Source organism: Micromys minutus (genome assembly GCF_963924665.1).
Source record: "Micromys minutus genome assembly, chromosome: 26".
Lineage (NCBI taxonomy): Eukaryota > Metazoa > Chordata > Mammalia > Rodentia > Muridae > Micromys > Micromys minutus.
The window spans coordinates 36,322,235-36,328,596 of record NC_137961.1 but is presented as its reverse complement, the minus strand read 5'-3'; the positions used below and the strand labels follow the sequence as shown (position 1 = coordinate 36,328,596).

The following is a 6,362-nucleotide window of genomic DNA, read 5'->3' as shown; positions in this document are numbered from 1 at the left end:
ATGCATAGCCAAAAAGAAAGTGTGATTTTGGCCATGATTCAATGTCAGGAAGGCAGGCAGGCTAGAGGGCACCATATGCATGTGACAGCGCATGCGTGTGACAGCCTTGAGTTACAGACACCTGATAATGACACTGTTATCTATTATTTATGTGCACATTTCAGTCCACCCCAACAACTTGGGTTGGAGGAAATGTCACTGCATGAAACACAAATAAAGGATTAGGAAATGGGACCAGAAGGTTTAACTGATCCCTCACACTTAATTAAATTAATGTCAGATCTGAGAGGTTCTGCTCTGCTAGAACACAGTGCCTTGAAAAATGAGGTCATCAGCTGGAGAGATGAGTCATCACCTAACAGTGCTTTCGGCTCTTGCAGAGGACCTGAGTTCCTAACACCTGTGTCAAGCATCTCACTGTCAGAGTTTGAAAATCCTTGGAGGACCCCAGACTCAGACAAAGACAGAGCAGTTTATTCTGCAGAAACATCTAGCATGCAAGGGTCGCCATTGTTTCTAAATGACAATACCCACAGAGACATTCCTTTTATAACAGGACTGCTTAATTGCTTCTGAGATAATAGCAGACTTCTAAAACTTAGGGCAGATTCCAAGGGGTTAGAAAAACGTTAATTGAAGGTCGTAAAGGATGTGTATACCATTGTGCTCCTCTAGTGCACACCTGGTGCCTCTTTTGTGAAGCCCCAGCTGGGGAGACTCCAGTGCTCACCACGTTCAGTCAACAGGAACCCAAGGAAGGAGTCAAGACTGAGAACAACCATCATATTAATTTGAAGATGGCGGGACAGGATGGTTCTGTGGCACAGTTTAAGATTTAGAGGCACTCACCACTTAGTGAACTAATGAAAGTCTATTGTGAATGGCAGGGCTTGTCAATGAGGTAGTCACATTCCAGATCAATGGGCAACCAATCAAAAAAAAAAAAAAAAAAAAAAAACAAAAACAAAAACAAAAAAAAACCAGACACACCAGCACTGCTGGAAATGGAGGATGAGGATAAGATTGATGTGTTCCAGCAGCAGACGGGAGGTGTCTACTGAAAAGGGAGCCTGCTACTGTACTCCAGAATTGTTAGAGACCAAGAATGCATTCTCAATCAGAAAGCTGCAATTTGGTTCTGTCACATCCTGACTACTACAGTGTAGGTTTCTGTCTTCCTCCAGTGGTGTATGTGCACAAGCATATTGCTTTTTTTTTTAAGATTTATTTATTTTATGTGAGTACACTGTATCTGTTTTCAGACACACTAGAAGAGGGCATCTGAGCCCCTTACAGATGGTTGTGAGCCACCATGTGGTTGCTGGGAACTGAACTCAGGACCTTTGGAAGAGCGGTCAGTGCTCTTAACCACTGATCCATCTCTCCAGCCTAGGCAGGCTGTCTTTAAGTAGGGCTAAAGTACTCTTGAACAAAATGATCCAAAATAGTTTCCCCTTAAAGTCAAATGTCTTGTTTAAATAAACTTCTTGTTTAAAATGAAAAAAGGATATATATGTATGTGTGTGTGAGTGTGTGTGTGTGTGAGTATGTGTGTGTGTGTGTGTGTGTGTGTGTTTGTGTGTGTATCACAGGACCCCAGGTGCAAAAACAGGAGATAAGATATTGACTGAGTTTGTTTAAACAAGATTTCAAGGACAGCTTAGTTACAATCTAAAACTTTACCATGACCCTGCAAGCTAGTAACAAACGGTGAAAGTCAAGCCAGATAGTTACTCCTAGTGTACATGCACCTAGGCATTCTCTGTTGTAACCTCTTATTCAGTTTATGGTTGGAGTTATGTGCAGACCTGCAGTCAGGTTTTTCTCACCAAGTTAACACAGGCTCTGAGAGTCATAGCAATGAGAACAAAGAGCAGGAGTAAGTCCCCCTCCCCTTTGCCCCTGAGACTTCTACTTAGACCAGCTCAATTCCCCACTGAGCCTTTACCTAGCCTCCAACTGCGTCACTGTGAGACGCTAACTAGAGGCTGCAGAAACCAGCCTCAAAGTAGCTGGGTCAGGAGGACCAGCTGCAGAACTGCAGACCTTTCACCCAGCAGAGGTGGCAAATGGTCCACGCCTTCGTTTCTGAATGGGACCTGAAGAATGAACTCCTTTCACTACCACTCCATCTCCAGGCAATTCTTCAACTTCCGGCCTCTGTGGGCAACTGCACACACTTGGCATGCTCTCTCTCTCCCTCTCCCCTCCCTCTCTCATAAAAATATCAAGCGTTAGCATGGGCTGCATAGTATGTTTCAGTCAACCTGGGCTCTAGTGTAAGGTACCCTGTCAGAAACTGACTGGAGAGATGGCTCAGCAGTCAAGGGCGTCTGCTGCTCACAGAGAAATGAAGTTCCAGTTCTCCAAACTGAAGTTGCCGTTTAAAAATGCTTCTGCTTGAAGCGTTTGCTTGTTTGGTTTTCAGTGATTGGGGATCCAATCTAAGGCTGTACTAGGCTACATCCCTACCACAATATATTTTTACTATTCTGTTTTATGGCTAAAACATAGCCTCCTAAATATTTTCAAGACATCTGTAGAAAGATCCTGAAGTTGAAGGAGAATATAATCTCTCTATAGAGTCTAAAACGTTTATAATGATGAGGAAAAAGGATAGCAGACTACTGTCAAATGCAAACTGGATTGCACTCAGTTCAGTGGATACATATTGACTACTAAGTACATTGTCACCTGCCAGGAGATACTTTAGAAAGTAGACTGAACATAGTGCTATTAAAGGGCTTGCCAGTTTGTGAATGAGGCTCCCCTACAGGGGAGTGACTACAGTGATTGGCATCAGACTGAACACAGTGTCATCAAAGCTACTTTGAACCCAGCACGGTCTACATGTATAGTCGACACTATGTAGTAAGACTCCATCACGAGCAGCAATATGAAACAACAAAAAAAGAATGGCGGCTGGAGAGACAGCTCAGCTCTCCCTGGGTTAGATGCCCAGCACCCACATTGTGTTCATAACTACCTGTACCTCCAGATCTGATACCCTCTTCTAGCCACTGCAGGCTCTATACACACATAGTGCACAAATACACACGCAAGTAAAACACCCGTGATGTAAAATAAGAAAAATTCAAAAGTCTAATAGAGGCTGTGTGTTGGGAATGACCCGTGTTCAATATGTGATTAGAGCAAAGGTACTCAAAATGGTACCAATTAAAATATTATGGCTAGTATATTGAAGAAAGTGTCTAAAACAGAGGTTCCCAACCTGTGGGTTGTAGCCCCTTGGGGGGAGTCAAAAAGCCCTTTTACAGGGTCATATGTCAACTATTTACATTAAGATTTATAACAGGGGACTTAAGGTAGTTCCAGTTAAGAGCACTGGCTGCTTTTCCAGAGGTCTAGCTCAGTTCCCAGCAACCACATGGTGGCCCAAACATCTGTAATAGGATCTGATGCCCTTTCCCTGGTCTATAACATTCATGAAAATCAACAAAATTCCATAAGTTGATGTCCTAAAATGAGAAGAGAGACCTGTGCATGTCTAAGTTCATTTCACATCAAAACTGCTATTTTTTAAACACCAATGCTACAACAGTGTAATATTGTATATTCCTGATGAGGCTAATGATGTACTCAAATTTAGAACTGTAAGGTTGGGAGCATAGCTCCTAGTTAATAGAACATGTGAACAAGGCAGGGGCTGGGAAGGGGGGGGGGGTAGAAGAAAAAATGTTTCCTGTATTTCTCTTTGCTCTTTGGAGAAATGGTGCGCACCAGTTCAACGATGCTCTATGGAGCTTGTTTCCAAGGTTTTGGTTTTTCTTTATTTTATGACTGCTTTGATTTTGGTTAAATAGAGTAATTAGCTATGGCTTAGTTGACAGAGGGCTTGGCACGCATGCACAAAGCACTGGGTTCAATCCCCAGTACTGCACAAAACAAGTAGGATGTGAGGGACTGTAGGAAAATGAAATCAAATCGTTTTTCTGCCAGGGAGTTCGAATCAAGCGTGGGTTACAAAGTGAGACTATCTCAAAAACACCACATTTCTTTTTCTTTATAATATCATTACTCGTTTTCCATTTGGCTTTTCTTTACAGGTAAAAGAAAACATATCTAGATTGATAATACGAACATCTTTTCTCTGTTTTCCTCCACGAAAAGAACTTAAGGACTAAAATTAATCTTTTTACTTGTGAGTTTCGTGTTTCCGGCTCTTTGGAATTGTGTACGTAAGCGCACCAGTGACTGATTTACATTTTCAGCGCTTTTATTTGATCCGGTGGTTGTCTCTCAGAAAAAAAAAAAAAAGTCTCCTCTTAAAAAATGCAATACGTTTTTAGCAGCTGAGTCTTAACACAGATCCCCCAAGACTTCCTGGATGCACTCCAAGCAGAAGCCAATCGTCGCGTCCACAAGGCTGCGGGTCCTTGCGTCTGGATGCAGCCCAGCTCTTTGGAGAAAGCCGGCCAAGTCCTGCAGGGCGAGCCTGCCAGCCGCCCCGCCGCTCGCCCTGCAGTCCGGCCTCCGCCGCGCACAGCCCGAGCCGTTCCGCAGGGCGGGTTCCCGAGGCCGAGCGCCCGCGGGCGACCGTCTCCGGAGCTGCGGCAGCTCGGGTCGCGGAGCGCCAGCCCTGGCTCTGCGGGCTCCGGGGTGCAGGGGAGCAGCGTGGCGACGGGCGTAGCCAGGCGACCCTCGCTGCCAGCGTGCGGCGGGCACCAGGCGTCCCCGCTTCCAGTCTCCGGGCCCCGCAGTCTAGGAATTCCTGAAGAGCGTGTGCGCTGCACCGGGAGGCAGCCCGCGGACCCGGGAGGCCGGCGCGACCCGGAAGCACGACTGCACAGCCCAAGCGCCGGAAGTGTAGCTGGGGGCTGGGGAAATGCTCCGGCTGCCTGTGATACCACGCCCACGAACTGCTTTGCTCTGTCAGAAGGCTGTCCCCAGAAACCTGCAGGCTTGTGGCCCAAGTGGCCTACTGTCACTTTATGGAACGGGTCTCCGATTTTTCCCAAGAGCCTTTAGGCAGAGAAGGGTGTGCATGCGTGGGTGTGCGAGTACTAGCGCCTCTGTGTATGTGTGTGTGTGTGTGTGTGTGTGTGTGTGTGTGTGTGTGTGTGTGTGTGTGTGGTGGTGGTTCCTGTAAACTGGTAAACTGACAGTTTGGTCCTTAGGAAGCTTGGGGGTACGGTAAGTTTTGTGTGTTAGGTCTCAAAGACACCTGGGACATATGGGTAGCCGAGAGGTCTATTATATAAAAACTGATGCTGCCATCAGTTCTCAGCAAGACCTGTTCCCGAGTCCTGGCTTCTCTTAGCACTTCTCACCCCTATCCCCCAACCTGAACCTCTCCAGCCCCTGAACTTTGCTTCCCTTCTCCCAGATTGTGATTCCTACAGATCTTAGCCATTTTGGGTGCACACTCTTAGTCCTCTTCTCTCTTGGTCTCCTCTCTTTGCTTCCCAGCCTCGTCCCTTTATGATCTAGTCTATTCTGAGGGCAATGTTTGTTTTGTACTCTCCCAAGATGTCTCTCCTTTGACAACCATAAGGAGGAACAGCCATGTCCTTATTTCCATTCGGTGTACTTGCTGTCTTCTCGATGGGTTGTTAGGATGACCTGCACTCACATCACTCACATTGTATCAACTAGCTATGTAGGCGCCTCTGTACTTTCTGTTAGTTGCTGTGCTGTGACTGGGTATTTACGATCATTTCTGTGGCCCATTACTTCTCTCTATATGTAAATATTTTGTCACTTCCGCACCTGTTCAAAAAGAGGAAAAGGAAAACCTGTCGCAGAAAATCACCTCGGTGTCAGTATGGCCATAGATTTTGAGGTCTTAGATGCTCAAGCCATGCCTAGTGTGACTTCTTCCTGGTGCCTGCAGACCCCGACGGAGAACTCTTAGCACTATGTCCCCCTGCCATGACGATAATGGACTCAATCGTCCTTTATGAAAGTTGCTGTGGTCGGGGTGTCTCTTCACAGCAATAAGACCCTAAATATGGCAGGCTTTCTCACAATTCTCAAGCTTAATAGTCAAAGATAACAGCAAAAGGTACAGACACATCTGGATGGCCATACTAGTGTTCGCAATCAATTTACCATCCAGCTTCCTTCAAAACGTTATTTTATAGGTATGGGTTTTATACTTGCATGAGGCCTGTGCACCACTTGCATGTCTAGTGCCAGAGAAGGTGTCACCCCTGGAACTGAACTCACAGACAGCTGTGAAGCAGCCACCGGGTGCTGGCAATCCAACCCTGGTCTTCTGGAAAACTAGCAAATGCTCTTAGCCACTGAGCCTGTCTCTCCAGCTCCTGAGTTTCTTTAGCCATAAGGGTGTCATGGTCTGAAGGAAGGAATGACCTTTTTAGGTAACTCCCCCTCGTCCA

General features: G+C 46.0%; 1 pseudogene across 1 annotated transcript; it reads left to right on the top strand.

Annotated features, from left to right (window-relative positions):
- LOC308437560 (small ubiquitin-related modifier 2-like) lies at positions 1-1,061 on the top strand (annotated as a pseudogene). Its single transcript has 3 exons — positions 1-43; positions 676-876; positions 994-1,061. The product of its transcript is annotated as a small ubiquitin-related modifier 2-like (transcript).
- The last annotated feature ends 5,301 nt before the right edge of the window (positions 1,062-6,362 follow it).